Genomic DNA, 17,325 nt, shown 5'->3' with positions numbered 1-17,325 from the left:
GGGCCACTCAGCGTTTTGCCTTTCTTTTTTTCAGTGAACTTGTGTGCACTTTTTCTTCCTTTTGCTTCTTTGGTAAATGGTTCCACTAAGTCGCCGTAATCGAAGTGCTGCGCCATCTTTTGAAGGAGGTACCTCCTTGTAAGTTAAAATGGTGGACTACATGCTGATGAATATTTCCTTTTCGTTATTTTTCTAGTAAGTCGGGAGCTAGTGTTGACAGATTGTTCAGTTAGCAAGAAGATAGATGGTTGAAACTCGTTTGGACTAATTTTAAATATTTAGGAAATAAAAGAAATGTTGATATTTTCTACAATTTATTCCATCATCAACTTGAAACCCCTCCCCACTTCAAAACAGTCCCCAGTGCTTCTTCTGGTGATGCTCCTTGATGTGCACCGTCACCGGGACATGCTTCTCCACGAACACCGGCTTCTGGACATACACTGGAACGGGCTTCTCAACGTGAACTGCGTACGGCTTGGGCACTTCGACGTACTCCTTGTGGACAACCGGGACCTTCACCTCGACCGGGTACGGCACGGGACGATCCACGTGGACGGCGACCTTCTTCTCGACGTACACCGGGACGTTCTTCTCCACCACCACCGGGACCTTCTCGACGACCTCGACCGGAAATGGGACCTTCACCGGAACGGCCACGTGCTTCTCGACCTCCACCGGGTACGGCACGGCCACGTTCTTGGTGATGATCTCCTTGTGGTGATAATCGACGATCTGCTCGTGGTGGTCGTTGAATCCGTTGAATCCGTCAAATCCGTGATGGTGATCGTCCAGCTCCCACAGACCTCGTTTGTCCTTCTTGGAGGAGTCGTCGACTGCCGCGCAGGAAGCGATGGCCAGGGTCATGGACAACACAATGAACGCCTGAGGAAAAATCACAAATAATTATTTTGAAGAAAATATCAAGTAACTCTCACTTACCTTCATGTTGAAAAGCCGTTTACAGACGATTTGAGCTGCGCTCCAGTGATTTTCGGACCGAACTGAGCCGATTAGATGACCACAAGCCAATGATGATGATCTGGGCGAACGAGAGCTGCTTTTATACGATTTCGGATTTTTGGACTTGGTCAAAGCGTCTTAATTGGTTGCACTTGCTTGCAGTGAGTTTTTCGCTTTCGAGATCAACCTTGATTGCACCATTTTTGTTGAGGCCAATGACTAATTTCTCCATTGCAATTAGTTGACACAGTTTGAGGATGGATTGTTTGTAAAAACATTTTAATTTCTTAAATTTTGAGTTTCAAAGGTCGATTAGAAAACCTGGTTAGTAAAATAAAACTTTAAATCGAAAATTAGAACAAAAGTTCAAATCTCCTCGAAAAGACTGACCTAGGCAAATTCAACAAAAAAGGTGGTCAAACTTGGAAACTTGGTTAGTCAAGCATTTTTTGTATAACTGAACTGATTTTTTAGTCTGAACTGATTTTACTTCGGACAGGATTTTACAAGCAATTTTTGATTTTAAATTCCAGCCAAAACATTTTAGCTCCCCATAAAAAATAAAATAAAAAGTACTGATGAAATTGTTGAACACCCTTAATCATCGACTCCTCGATAGTATAGTGGTCAGTATCCCCGCCTGTCACGCAGGAGACCGGGGTTCGATTCCAAATTTAAATTTAGTGTAAAGTTATTTTTTTCACTGTGAAACTGTTCGTTCGATTTACAATGTTTGATTATGCCTCTTTTGGGAAATTTTTCTTCTTTTTTCAATAAAACTAGTTTGATTTTTTTAAATCAAAAGTTACTTTTTGAATGGACTAAAAATGCTTACTTTGGTCATTTCAAAATGCTGGTCTAGATATTTGGAATTCCAGAAGGATTATTATAAAATAGAAAAGAAAAATTTACAATAGTTTAGATGAAATGAAAAATAAATTGGGAAGTTTTCTTAGCCAACCCGAGCAGACGGAAATAACTTGGGAATAACATTTTTTGTTATTTGAAAATACTAGGCCAATAACATTATATGTCATTATAAAAAGGTTTGTTGTTCGTCGTTATGAATTTTTTGTTATTCGATTGTTATTGTAATAACAGACTAATAACATTTATAGTTATGCTTCGAACAAATCTTTGTTATTATTTTTTGTTATTTTAACAACTAATCCGATCATCCCAATAACATTTGGAGATATTCTTCCATAACAAGAAATGTTATTCCAAAGTTGTTTTGGATTTCAACCAATATCAGACCAATAACAAATTTTGTTATGATAACATAAACTGTTATTATACCCTTATGCAAAAAAATATTTTTCAAGAAGATTCCATAACAATTTCTGTTATTTCAACAGTATTTGTTATTGAAATGGCATGAATTTTGTTATTACCGTCTGCCCGGGAATATACTAGTATAATAATTAATTATTCTTTAACTTTGAAAATTTATTTCAAACTGTGTTTTCCGGAACTGCAAAATTGTTTATCCGGTTTAACCGTTGCAAAACTTGATTTTTTCAGCACTCGTCATATTTATCCAACTATTTTGATAAATGTACGACTCGTTCCAAAATAAGTTTAAATATATGCTTTATTTTCAAAAGGCAATTTTGCGCACATTTCTTCAACTTTATTCGGCTTTTTTCAAATCGATTAATTAACTACAAAATTTAATAGTCGTTAAAACGTTCTACCTCTTCTAACTACAGTCTAACCATAACCAAATTTTCGCGTGAGAAAAATAAAATTTCAAACTTTTAAATCGTCGAATGCAACATATTAACATTTCGACATTTTTCATCATTTCTTAATTGATAAAATAAAAATTGGCAATTCTCCGGAAACTCACACAAAACATTGAAAAAAAATTAAGAATTTCTAAAAACCCAAAAAAAAAATTTGTCTTCTCTACAACTTTGTACTAAACTGTAACACTCTAAAAAATAACCCTAGAAAAAACACTCTAAATTAAATTTTTTGTTCAAAATTTAAAAATTACGCTTCTGGATAATTTCACACTTGAAAAATAAATTAAATTTCCCATAAAATGACATGACTCACGATTTTTGAAAGTTCAGCATTGGGAAATGGTAGCAATTTTAAAACTATTTTTTTATAAGGCCGTTGCAAATATCCCCTCTTCAAAATCGGCCCAAAATACTTCAAAATTTCAAGGGGAATAGAAGTCTAACCAACTGAAAACAATTAGAAATGCATTTTCCTGCATTTAAAATCATAAATAGCATGTTTGGGACCAATAAAATTTTTTTTTTTTGTGAAAATCCAATGTACAGTACCGCAAAAAGTTTTTTTTTTCGACGAAAAAAAAATCAATTCAATACTTGCATATTTTGAAAACTAATGTTTACAAAACAACTTGGCAGGTTTAAAATATATTTTTTAACACATATTTTTCTTTCAAATGTTGAGACCATGGCTTGTAATTTAAATTTATATATATATATATATATATATATATATATATATATATATATATATATATATATATATATATATATATATATATATATAAATATATATATGTTTTTGATGATTTGTTGTCTTTGGCAAAGTTGTAGACTATTCAGAAAAAAATAGACACACGGAAAAACTGATGAAAAAAAATCCCAAAAAATAATAATAATTTTTTTTTCATTTTTTAAAATAGTGTCCATGATTGACCATTCCTGAATTTTTTTTTTCTTAAAGTTCGAAAATTTCATGACTTTAATATTGAATGTTTTACCCTTTTGAAATGTTAGTCTTGATTCAAGAAATATTTTCAAGAATAGACAGTCATGGACACTATTTTATGAAACCAGAAAACCGGAATTTATCAGGCAAAAATTTACTTTGAATTAAAATATTATGAAAACGGTGGATGTCACTTATTAAAAAAAATGTAAAGTACTTTTCGATTTAAAATTCGATTTTAGATTTAAAAATGAGGTTAAATAAGTACAAGATTCTATTTTTTTACAAAAATCACAATTTAAAAAAAAATCATAATTCGTCGGCAACATTTTGGTCCTTACTTCTGAAAGGTTTAAAATTTGCGGGGTTTTGTCCCTTAAAACATATAAAAAAAATCAAAAAATGATTTTTTTTCCGTGTACCTTTTTTTTCAACAGTCCTCATCAATACCTAAAACTTTGCCGAAGACCTTGAAAAGATACGAATATTTATGTACCATTTTTGTATGAACAGCTGCCAAAATTGTATGGAGCCTTTTATTGGTGAACCAATGACACAAAATGGCTTCTTTGGTGATAGGGAAGGCCCCCACAAAGTTTGAGCCAAATAAAAAATATTAATAAAAACCATTTCCGGGTTTGGTTGTAGAATTGCTCATCTGCGAAATACGTCAGCAAGGTGTGCTAATTTGGCCCACCAATTTGCATTTCCCAATTCTACCGAGTGTCATTCTTCAACATATTTTCAAGTGAATAAAAAAAAACCTTCCCGTTTGGCATCACTTCCCAGCTGCCCGTAACTGATCCCAAATTAATAATGCATACGTGGCCTTTCACTCCCGAGTTTTCTGCAGCAACCCCCAGAAGCCATCGCATCTGCTTCAAAAAAAAAAAAAAAGAGTTTCCATACCAGTTGGCCTGTACATCTAAAATTCCAAATTCCCAAAGCAAAAATCCAACCAGCCAGCAGCAGCTCCATTCTGCATGCAGATGAAAATATTTTGCTCCCAATAAATTTGCAAACATAGACAGCAGCAGCGGTAGCAGGAGAGAAAAAATCGCCAAACTCATCCATAGTTTGGCCATATATCTTTCATCGTGTGATGCTAAGTGGCAAGATCCTCCCGGAATCTCCCCGCGTGCAGATTTTTTCGCTTCTTCATTCTAACAGCATTTTGGTTGCTAACTTTCCACCTGGGACCAGAAGCGAACCTGGTTCTTTTTCGGTTGAAAATGTGTTGTCTTTCTTAAATTGGTAATTTTAATTTGTTTAAATTAATATTGTTGGAATGAAAAATAATTTTTTTTGGCAATTTCATAAAATTTCCAAAAAATCAGACAATTTTTCTCTTAGGGAAATTAATCCACCCTTTATTCCGGGATGTTTTCCATGCTTCAGGTGCTCACTGCGCTGACCCTGGGGCGTTTGGAGAGAGCAAATCGACATATCCCCCCCCCCCCCTCCAGGTGGATCCGTCGGTGTGCGAGCAGCTTCGTTAGCATGATTTCTGTAGCATTTCCCTGAATCGGCAAGGAAACAGCGCTATCGGAATTTGGGGGCCATTTCCTCTGAGGTGGAAATAATCTCCGCAAAAGGTCCGGGGCGCGCGCGCTTCGAATGAAGGGTTGTTTTCGCACTATCGAACAAGCAGAAGCGGGTTGTTCCCGTTTTGTAGGAGTTCGTTTTTTTTCTTTTGGGAGGAAGGATTAAGGGTCAATTCCTGGGAGAGTACAGGTTGAAATGCTTGCCAGGGAGTAACAGCTCAGGATAATACATTGTCGATTTGAGCTTGATGTGTGCAACTTGGGAAAAGTATAGGAAGTTTGTGCTTGAAGCACTTTGGAAATATTGGTCCTTTGGGAAAACCTTTTGATTTTCTTTTCGATTGGGCATGCTTCGGCTCTTTTAAGATTTCAACTCAATTATGAAACATAATTTCTTTCATTTTTAAATCTTTGTAAAATCAAATAGTTGCTAAACACTCTGTCTTACAATCTGAACAGGATGCCATACATTCCTGTTGCGGTCTAATAGGAATTTCATTTAAACTCTACTGTACTGTTGAAAAACATTTGAACTTGAAATTGTTTGTTGGATTTTCCTATGAATTTGCTTAAATTGGAAGTGCCATATTCTAACTAGATTTGGTCAACTTGTTAGCAATCATATTCGAAAAAAATCTTGATGGAGGTACCAGACGCGATTGCTAGTAAACAATGTTTTTCTTATTGAGCAAACTGTTAAACAACCACTCGAATACCACTGTTTTAACTGGAATCACTAAAAAAATATTGAAATAATGTACAATAACGAGGCTAAAACAGCAGTCCCAATTCGCCCCAGATAACGGTACAATAGGGGGATGGCGTCGCTATTTTTAGACCACATTTTCCACTTTTGCTCATCGAAACCGACTACTTTATCGACTTCATTTTGCTGGGCGAGATAGGACGCCGTCTATTTTTAGACGATGACTCAGCACTTTTACACTCTTGCGCTTAAAAAAACCAGGTGGCAGCACGATGTAACGCCACGTCCCTATTGAATCTGATCAAAAAATCATCAAAAGAAAAAATCATCATGCGACTAAAATTCGAGCAACAAAATAAGTGACCGTGTGGCCTAATGGATAAGGCGTCGGACTTCGGATCCGAAGATTGCAGGTTCGAGTCCTGTCACGGTCGATGTAAATGTTTTTTTATTGTCGATTGCACAGCTCTTTATTTCAAATCAATCAAATTTTACTATCGATTTTCGCAAAAATCAATGTTACAAAAAAACATTTATTCCATAACATTGCGTCAAAAAAAACCCTCCCCGACGGGGAATCGAACCCCGGTCTCCCGCGTGACAGGCGGGGATACTGACCACTATACTATCGAGGAATTGATGGTTAGGTCAGTTCAATTACTGGATTTGTAGCATTTAAGATTAGATGGACTTTCATAGTGCTGGTGCAGCGAGCATATATTTCCATCGAACACCTAACGTTGGCATATTAGCTTTTTGACGTTCAAATACTGGATTAAAAAAGGGGTTTCAGTTGAAATCAAGTAATATATAGTAAAGTAAGTGAACAGCAAGCATGTGAAAATCTACACATCTAATTGGAAGAATATAAGGACCGAACCCTTAACCAGCCAAACATCAAACGAGAATTTCCCAAATTGTATGTTTAAATTTGAAGAGATTGAGATTGGGATCAGCTGGGGCTAGTCCAATTTGTAAAAAAAAATCAATTCAATTAACATCAGAATTGATAGGCATTTGAAAATGAAAATTCTAGTTTTTGACAAAAAATTGGTAATTCTGAGCAGGGATGCCAGATACACAGATTTGTCTGTGTTTCACAGACATTTGAGCTCGTGTCAGACATTTTTTGAGGTGCACAGACTTTTTAAAAACTTCATTAAATTGTTATTTTGTAAAAATATCAATCGAAACTTATTTCGTTAGTCTTCAAATGCTTAAAAACACAATTTTTGATAGATTTTTATGACTGTAAATTGATTTATTTGAATTTTAAGACAAAGGCACAGACATACACAGACTTTTTCACAGACATTTAAAAAAATCATATGGCATCCCTGATTCTGAGAGACGTTGGTCGATTTTTTTAAATACATTTTTGATTGAAATATAGATTAATTTGTTCTAGACCAAAAAAGACGTTTTCCATAATTATTGGTTCATCCACAAAAATTATTCAAAAATCTAACATTTTTTAAAAAAGGGAATCCAGGTGATGGTTGACTTGAAAAGTAAAAAAAGAATACTTGAATTGAATTTTGTGTTTTAAGATAATATTACTTACACAAAGTCTTGAATAAAAATCAAAAAATCATCGTTTTTAAATTAAATGTATAACTTTACAAAACGATCAAACATTTATTACAAATTGGCAAAAAATTAAAATCTTGAGAAATTTTTCAATATCAGAAACAGAAAAGTGTAAATTTTTATTTTTGCTGATACTTTCAAAATCCAAAATTCTCAAAGTTATCTGGCAACCTGGTAACCCTGCATACAAATCTCTGTACATTTTTGTCAGCTGTCCCAGCAAAAAACTTGCCAAATATAAAAAAAAACCTGTATCCTAAAATCGGATTTTCTGATCGACCGTTATTTTTTCAATAAAAATATTAACTAATTTTTCAAATCAAACATGACATTTGAAATGGATTAAATCACTGATTTTCTATTACATCAAATGTTAGGGCTCATTTTAAAATTTTGAAAATAAAATATTTGAGAGAGCTGGAAGCTGGAAGAAGCTTTCAATTTGGCTTTTTGCACAAAAAAAATAATTGCGATTTTTTTTGATGACAAAAAAACCTCAGTGCAGTTAATTTAAAGAAATAAATGATAATTTCCAAAATTACGGTATAAAATCGAACTATTCATTATTTTTTTAAAATATAAAATAAAAAAGTTTTAATCATTCACCGATTTCAAGTACTACTCTAATCAATGATTATAATTATTTTTGTCAAATGCGTGTCTTTATTCACCTGTACAAGTCATGGCCATGCTTGACCATCTCTTAAAATGTGTTTTGAAGAGTATACTGCCCCTGATCGCATAAATGTCCCATATGCATTTTCATCGATTTCGAGTCATTGATGCAGTTTGGTTCAAAATTGTGTGCTCTTTCGAAAGAGCCTATAACATCCAGTACTTTGTTCTAGAAAATAGGAGGAAATCCAGTTTTTTCGCGAAAACTTGACACGTAGCCTTATGTATGGGACAAACTTCAAATGCGTTTTTCTCAGCTTGCTGTTTTTGCATATGGGACATTTATGCGAACATGGGCAGTATACCAATTGTAATGGTTGTTGTTGAAGTAGAAGGATCTTTCGAATAAATTTTTTTTTCGAAATTTTAAAATTACCTCTAAAAAAAATTGTAGTCGAAAAGAAGTGTTGAGGTTGATTTCAAAATTTCGAAACAATTTTTATTCAAAAAAAAAACTATTCAAAAATTTCTAACAGATTTTGATAATAGTTTAATTGCTTTTTAGTATAAACAGCTTACAATTTTTTATTTTTTTTATAGCGGGACAAACTAATAATGCTAAATGTATTTTTTGGTTACCATCATCATGGTTGAAATTGATTCTAGTTGATAAGATTAGGTCATACAATTAAATAAGATCTTCAACCAGTTTAAAACCGATAGACCGATTTCGACCATTTTTATTTTCTTTACTTTTTATTTGGCTCAAACTTTGTGAGGGCCTTCCATATGACCAAAGAAGCCATATTGTGTTTGAACCAATGGTTCACCCATATAAGTCTCAATTCAATTTTGGCAGCTGTCCATACAAAAATTGTACGTAGACATTCGAAAAATTTTAACTTTTGAAGGAATTTTGCAATCATTATCTTTTGAATTTGCCATAGGGAAGTATTGTCAAAAATGTTGCCACCAAGTTATGATTTTTTGTAAAATAGTGATTTTTGTAAAAAAATTGATTTCATGCTTCAAATTTATTTGACTTCCTTTTATAATGAAAATTTGAATTTTTGACTCAAAAAGTATTTTTCAGATTTAATACAGACAAAATGTCTCGCTTTTTTTGCCACCAAAAGTTTGATTTCAGTGAAACATTTTCAGTTTTTCGATTTAAAAAAAAAGTGACCATGAGTGACCATTTCTGAAATATTTTTTTAAAGTTCAGAAAATTTACCATAAAAAAGTTTGAGCCAAACAAAAAATAATTGTGTGTGGTTTGTCTGCTGACCATCCAAGTCTTCTAGAGGACAGCAGTATATATTGCTCCCTGTGCCTCAAGTTGACACGACGGTTGGTTGGCTGGGCCCTCGGTAAACCATTAAAATTTACGAGCCTCTTAAGGGAATTCAATCGTTTAAAAGTACTTTTCGCTCTATATCTTGCTGGAATGTTTCTTATTTGAGAAAAGGGTTGTAACAGTTCTTGTAGTTGAAATTGACAAAAACAAGAAAGGTTATAAGAACTGCTAGTGGGATTACCCTCCCAAAAATGGCTCTATTTACTCTCCACCACTGTATTTGCGCCAGTTCATCTTATTTTTATCGCCAAACTGCCGTTGCTGCTGCTGGTAGCCGCCTCAAGAATTGGCACCAGGTCACATCACACATGTGACTACCGTCAGTTTTGAGGTCCGCACTTTCAAGAAGTTGGCCCACCGATGTCCTTCTTGGCAAACAAAGGGAAAATTTACGATTTTTCGTCGTCCCTTCGGGGAAACCCGGGAATTGCAACGCTGGACCTCCGGCATGCTATCGGGGAAAGATCGAAAGGTAATAAAAATAAATTTCTATTGGCCAGGGGTTTGTTTTCCAGGAGAGAGAAGACGATTGAGGTTTAGGATTAGCTGCGAGTGCTGGCCAGGGCAAACAACATAAATCGCAGGGGCGGAAATGCCAAAAATAGGTGGAAAAGCTGCCGTGGAGACGCTGTTTATTTTTTAATGTGGGTTTCGGGGCACAATCTGGGCAGGGCGTGCTCTTCAGAGGGGAATCGATTTGGGATAATTTGAGTTTATTTCGATTCCTTGAAAATTGTGAGATTTATTTGTTCAGAGCCCCAAGGGACAGAGATGTTTCGTTGTGCTTTAAGATGAGAGCTTTTTGTTCAAAGCTGATGAATTCCCACTTGGAAAAGCATTGCACTGAAATCAGAGGTCATAAATTTCAATGCCACCGCAAAAGAAAGAAAAAATCCCTCTCCCACTATTTAGTGTCGTTAAAATTTTAAAGCTTTTCAAATGCAGCCCACAGAACAATGGGAAACCTCTTTCAACTCTTGTTTTCCCCCTCATCAACGCTCACCATCGGGCGTTGCAATCCGGTAAAAGTCGCGCTTTTCCCACCGCAACCCATTTTCTTTACCACCCCCTCACAAACCACCACCCACTGACTGTTGCTGCTGCTACAGTAATCTCTGTGGCTAGCAAACCGCAAGTGTTTTAATTCCATCTCGACCTGTTTTTGTTGCCAGCAAAGCCACCAACCACAATTCTGGATCGCCCCCACCACGGCTTTTGAAGTGAGTGGTGGGAGGTAAATTAATGGAAAACCACCCACTTTCGAGGTTAAGGGGTAACTCAAAGTTATTTTCGGAACTTTTTTTCCGCTCCGCGTCATTTTTCCCAATTTTGGAATAGTCTTAAAAAATGTGTTCAAGTCGTCGGGAAGTGAAGCAGTTTTCTCACATTCGACATGGATGGATCGTGGTGCTGGAGGAGGACGGTTCAATCAGGACTGGTGCTTGTTCCAGGGTGTCCGTCGAAACTTCCCAAAGGACCAGGGTGGCGATGGTTCGACCGGGAAATAGACAACAACCGGAAGCATGCGGGCCCTGGCCCGAATTGAGAAGGTGGCGAGCGCAGTTAGCGAGGCGGTCCTCGGTCACAGCGTGAACGGTCCCCGTCAAGGTAAAAATCCCGCGAGAGAATTGGAGCCGTGGGGCACGGATTAGTGCGCCGGCACCGTTTTACGTGGAACGCAGCCGCGTGGCAAGTTCCCTAAGAGGTGGAAAAGGAGGACGACGGAGCAGACTACGGTGCTGGCGGTGGCAAGCGGAACAGCCAAGAATCTGGGGTCTGACAATCGGGACCCCACCTGGCTGTGTCTTTTGAAGATTTGCTGTTCATTGGTGAGAGCTTTCCATCATTATTTGTTATTTTACTATATTCCCCTTTATTATAATATAATATTATAAATTCAATAACCCTCCTACCCCATTCTAACTTTCCCATTCTCCAATCCCAATTTCCCCAATCCCAATTTCCTCAACCCCAATTTTCCAATTTCACTTCCCCTAAAATATAAATAATTGCCAATTTACACTAACACACCACACCCAACTTTCGGATTGAGCGTTTGGTACGGTATGTCCACGCATCCTTCCCCCTGTTGATTCTGTGAAATGTGGTCCGTTCACAGAATCTGTCTCTGCGGTTAATGCAACGCAGTAGGCCTGGCCGCTTTAATTTTTGCTATACATTTTCGAGGTAACTCGAATGTACTGCAATTATTAATATTGACAAGAAAGAACTTGGGACGTAATCTAACCACAAGTTCTTCCAGGATGCTTTCTTCGGACTGGCTGCGCTTGTGTTCGATTAGATTAGATTAGATTAAGGGGTAACTCAAAGTTATTTTCAAATTGTCAAAATTGTCAAAATTGTCAAAATCTAATCTAATAATCTAATCTAATCTAACACAAACGCAGCCAGTCCGATGAAAGCATGCTGGAAAGTCTTGTGATTAGATTACGCCCCAAGCACTTTTCTTGTCAATATTAATAATTGCAATACATCCGAGATCACCCGAAAATGTAATACAAAAATTAAAGCGGCCAGCCCTACTGCGCTGTGTTTACCGCAGAGAGGATTCTGTGAACGGATCACATTCCACAGAATCTACAGGGGAGGAAGGATGCGTGGACATACCGTACCAAACGCTCCGGATCAGTTAGGTGTGGTGTGTTAGTGTAAATTTGGCAGATAATTTTATTTTTAGGGGGAAGTGGAATTGGGCAAAATGGGATTAAGGAATGGGAAAGTCGGGAAGGGGTAGGAGGGCTATTGAATTTATAGTATAATTTATATAATAATATAAGGGAATATAATCATTTAGCAAATAATGATGGAAAGCTCTCACCAAGAATCAGCAAATCTTAAAATCTTCGAAAGACACAGCCAGATTGTGTCCCAACCTGCAGCTCCTAAGTTCTTAGGAGCCGCCAATCTGGCCGCATCAAATCAGCCAAGATTTCCTCGTCATCTGCGCGAATGAGGCTCTATCCCAGGTCAGCGACGTCTTCCCGGACATGCAGCAACGCAACGCGAATCCCGGATATCTCCAACATCTCCACCTTGTCCACTGCCACTGGCAAGTTCATCTAGAACTAGCCGATAAGAATTTGACGGAAATCCTCAGAAGACGAAAAAAACGCGGAGCGAAAAATCAAACAAACCGGACGCGACCATAGCTTACTGCGATCCCCAAAAATTGTCAAAATTGTCAAAAATGTCAAAAATGTCAAAAATGTCAAAATTGTCAAAATTGTCAAAATTGTCAAAATTGTCAAAATTGTCAAAATTGTCAAAATTGTCAAAATTGTCAAAATTGTCAAAATTGTCAAAATTGTCAAAATTGTCAAAATTGTCAAAATTGTCAAAATTGTCAAAATTGTCAAAATTGTCAAAATTGTCAAAATTGTCAAAATTGTCAAAATTGTCAAAATTGTCAAAATTGTCAAAATTGTCAAAATTGTCAAAATTGTCAAAATTGTCAAAATTGTCAAAATTGTCAAAATTGTCAAAATTGTCAAAATTGTCAAAATTGTCAAAATTGTCAAAATTGTCAAAATTGTCAAAATTGTCAAAATTGTCAAAATTGTCAAAATTGTCAAAATTGTCAAAATTGTCAAAATTGTCAAAATTGTCAAAATTGTCAAAATTGTCAAAATTGTCAAAATTGTCAAAATTGTCAAAATTGTCAAAATTGTCAAAATTGTCAAAATTGTCAAAATTGTCAAAATTGTCAAAATTGTCAAAATTGTCAAAATTGTCAAAATTGGTCCCAAATTGGAAAATTGGAAAATTGGACAATTTGATAATTGGAAAATTGGAAAATTGGAAAATTGGAAAATTGGAAAATTGGAAAATTGGAAAATTGGAAAATTGGAAAATTGGAAAATTGGAAAATTGGAAAATTGGAAAATTGGAAAATTGGAAAATTGGAAAATTGGAAAATTGGAAAATTGGAAAATTGGAAAATTGGAAAATTGGAAAATTGGAAAATTGGAAAATTGGAAAATTGGAAAATTGGAAAATTGGAAAATTGGAAAATTGGAAAATTGGAAAATTGGAAAATTGGAAAATTGGAAAATTGGAAAATTGGAAATTTGGAAATTTGGAAATTTGGAAATTTGGAAATTTGGAAATTTGGAAATTTGGAAATTTGGAAATTTGGAAATTTGGAAATTTGGAAATTTGGAAATTTGGAAATTTGGAAATTTGGAAATTTGGAAATTTGGAAATTTGGAAATTTGGAAATTTGGAAATTTGGAAATTTGGAAATTTGGAAATTTGGAAATTTGGAAATTTGGAAATTTGGAAATTTGGAAATTTGGAAATTTGGAAATTTGGAAATTTGGAAATTTGGAAATTTGGAAATTTGGAAATTTGGAAATTTGGAGATTTGGAAATTTGGAAATTTCGAAATTTGTAAATTTGGAAATTAGGAAATTGGAAATTTGGAAATTTGAAAACTTGGAAAATTGGAAAATTGGAAAATTGGAAAATTGGAAAATTGGAAAATTGGAAAATTGGAAAATTGGAAAATTGGAAAATTGGAAAATTGGAAAATTGGAAAATTGGAAAATTGGAAAATTGTAAAATTGGAAAATTGGAAAATTGGAAAATTGGAAAATTGGAAAATTGGAAAATTGGAAAATTGGAAAATTGGAAAATTGGAAAATTGGAAAATTGGAAAATTGGAAAATTGGAAAATTGGAAAATTGGAAAATTGGAAAATTGGAAAATTGGAAAATTGGAAAATTGGAAAATTGGAAAATTGGAAAATTGGAAAATTGGAAAATTGGAAAATTGGAAAATTGGAAAATGGGAAAATGGGAAAATTGGAAATCTGGAAAATTGGAAAATTGGAAAATTGGAAAATTGGAAAATTGGAAAATTGGAAAATTGGTAAATTGGAAAATTGGAAAATTGGAAAATTGGAAAATTGGAAAATTGGAAAATTGGAAAATTGGAAAATTGGAAAATTGGAAAATTGGAAAATTGGAAAATTGGAAAATTGGAAAATTGGAAAATTGGAAAATTGGAAAATTGGAAAATTGGAAAATTGGAAAATTGGAAAATTGGAAAATTGGAAAATTTTAAAATTGGAAAATTGGAAAATTGGAAAAAAATATAATTTCAAATTTGGAAAATGTTTAAATTAGATTCTAAAATAATGTATGTTAAAAAAACTCTTTTTACAATCTAGTTTTTCACGTTGATTGTTAAATCTTCTTACTTTTGAAGGTTTATTTTCAAGTTTGAACTTTTTTGAAAGAAGTTGACTTTTGAACCTTCATTCTTACCTTCCCCCTTAAGCTTCAATTGCCCACGCGGTATGCAGCAAATGAGAGGGGGAGCCATTCAACTGGGAGCGAAAGCCTTCGTGGCAGGAGCTTTTTCAACCCCCGCAGCAGAGGGTCCTTGCGGTTTTTTGGCGGAAACCCGGGCCAGTTAAGTTAGCGCGGAGCAGGATTCAAATATTTTCCGTTCGCGCGCGCCAAACTGGCGGTGGGACGATTTGGTTTTGGTTTTATTGTTCGAGTAGGTTTTCGGAAATAGAATAAATAGATGGTAAATGAAAAGGGTGGGAAAAGCTTTTATGCTCTCATTGTTTGGCATGATTTTGGTTCTACAAATAGGATCGGAAATATTGAAAGGAATTTTGTTTGAATTTTCTAGGATTTTTGGTCAGGTTGGATTTTACGAACGCCATTTTCTGCTATATTTAAAAACTGTTCAAAAATTTCAAAAAATAGAACAAATCTTGAATCTTGAATCTTGAATGTTAAAGCACATCTCCAAATGTTCTGACTTTCTTCCAGATTCAACGTTTTCCGCACGAACAATCCCAACAAAGAGGGAGAGAGCGACTGTCCAGCAACAGCTTTATTGGAATATTTATGTTTTCTCGTTTATACAGAATGCCGAATGAAACCCAAGGCAACGGCTAGTTTTGTCCTTTTTAGTTCTCGCCCAAAGGACTAACGGAAAGGGAGGGTAGGAGGAACTCTCCAGTACATGACTTGAATCCTTGAGTACAGTGTTGTGCTTGAGTTTGCCTTGATAACGGAACTATGCTGTTCATTGAGAGGAGCAGGCCTATTCGGAATAGTGGAAGGCTTCTTTTTTGTAGGTTAACCCTTGCATATCTCTTAGGAAGAAATTAAATAGAAAATGTTTAGGCCAATTTTAAAGACAAATTTCAAAAATGAGACAAGATTGGGCAAATGGACATTGAGACAAACGTGTACGAACGGACATCCTGTGTTTTAAGTTGAGACAACGTTTAGTCAGCTTGTAGAAAAATTTAGACATCAAAGAAATGAAAACTTAGATTGCAACAACATTGAGACACAAAAAAGATAAATTTGGTTAACGAAAGTTATGAGACAAACTTGTTCAAAATGGCACCTTTTGATATAAGCTGGGACAACATTTAGTAAGTTTGAAACGTTTTTCAAACGTCAAAATCGCGAGGGCTTTGAAACAACAACAACAAAAAACAATTTTAAGGGCAAAAATAACTTGAGACAACTTTTCTTCAAACTGAGACAAAACTAACCCTTTGGTCACTCGAGGGTTACCCCGAGGGTCGCAGCTGCGGAACAACTTGTTACAAGAAGCACTCCGGGTCTTCAACTTGCCTCTCCACAAGAAGCAAAGAACCTAGCGAGTGTGTGTACGAGTTTGTCCAAGTGGCCTCTTCCACCGGGGCAGATGGGACAAGGAGGGGGGGTGAGACGCCTACAAGTGGACACTAAACAGGGAGTCCCCAGATAAAGTGCTCTTTTATCACGGCATAACGAACGGCAAATTATGAAAATTAAGTGTCATGATTTACTCTCACCCGCATAAACAGAAGTGAAAAGGTCCTTTTTGGCTTCTTTTTTTTAGGGTGGGACGGCCTTGTCGATTTTTGCCTTGTGGTGTACGACTTGCGGGATGGCTTCGAGGATCCCTGGGAGGAGTTCAAGCGAAACGGAGGCGGTCCGTTCGGTAATTAAGGGTGGAATTATTTTGCGTGTATAATTAATGGCTGGATGTTCGAACTTGGGCAGGGTGTCAAGTGGGTGTTGAAGCCTAACTGGTGGTATAATTTGATTTTGAGGAGTTTTAGGGCTATGATTTTGGTTTTTAGGGGTTGGCAATTAGAGAGATGTTTATTTAGAGCTGGGATTTTCAAACTCATTAAACCATGTTTGAAGGTAGTTTTAAAAACAACCAAATCAACAATCACTCAGATGCCAATACGACATTTCTTGCCCCATTTACAAACACCAGAATAAACAAAATCGCTATCAAAGAGATACCAGCCACACTCGAAAAACTTTAATCAACTTTTCCAATTTCCAAAAGTACACGTACAAGCGCAAATACCTGCGAGCACACACACCCACACAAACAGTCGAAATTGGTAATTAGTATGTATTTTCATCATCCCTGGTGGGACAAACATTGCCACCACCGCTGATGGTAACCGAAAACAAACAACTTCCGCACCACCACCACCACCCAGAATCACAAACACGGGATACTACTCATATGGTGCAAATCCAGTGCCGAAATTGAATTGATAACGCTCTGGTGGGCGCGAATGACAACAAACTGATGATGAGGAGAACGTCGTTTCAGGGGGGAGAGAGGGCAGGGAATTCGCACAGTTTGATGGCCCTCGGGAGTTTGACTGAGCCTGACAGAGTTGCGCACTGTGGAGTTGAGGGAATTTGGAAGAAGAAGAAGAATCGTGATTTTCTAATGATCTTGTTTCACAATTTATTAAATACCTCAATTTTATAACTAATAAAGTTTGTTAGTGTCTCTACCATTTAAGCGTCTCGAAGGTTTTAAAGTCTCAAAAGTTTTAGCAT

At 35.8% G+C, this 17,325-nt stretch overlaps 1 protein-coding gene and 2 non-coding genes across 3 annotated transcripts in view; 1 reads left to right on the top strand and 2 right to left on the bottom strand.

Moving 5' to 3' along the window:
* The window catches only part of LOC6053417 (lachesin), a 304,414-nt gene that overhangs the window by 131,735 nt on the left and 155,354 nt on the right, over nt 1–17,325 (bottom strand). The gene's annotated exons all lie outside the window — the stretch shown is intronic.
* Trnar-ucg lies at nt 6,272–6,344 on the top strand. The gene has a single exon. It is a non-coding gene; the product is annotated as a tRNA-Arg (tRNA).
* Trnad-guc lies at nt 6,474–6,545 on the bottom strand. The gene has a single exon. It is a non-coding gene; the product is annotated as a tRNA-Asp (tRNA).

Source organism: Culex quinquefasciatus, chromosome 2 (genome assembly GCF_015732765.1).
Source record: "Culex quinquefasciatus strain JHB chromosome 2, VPISU_Cqui_1.0_pri_paternal, whole genome shotgun sequence".
Lineage (NCBI taxonomy): Eukaryota > Metazoa > Arthropoda > Insecta > Diptera > Culicidae > Culex > Culex quinquefasciatus.
The sequence above is the reverse complement of the archived record's forward strand: the minus strand, read 5'-3'. Positions and strand labels throughout refer to the sequence as shown.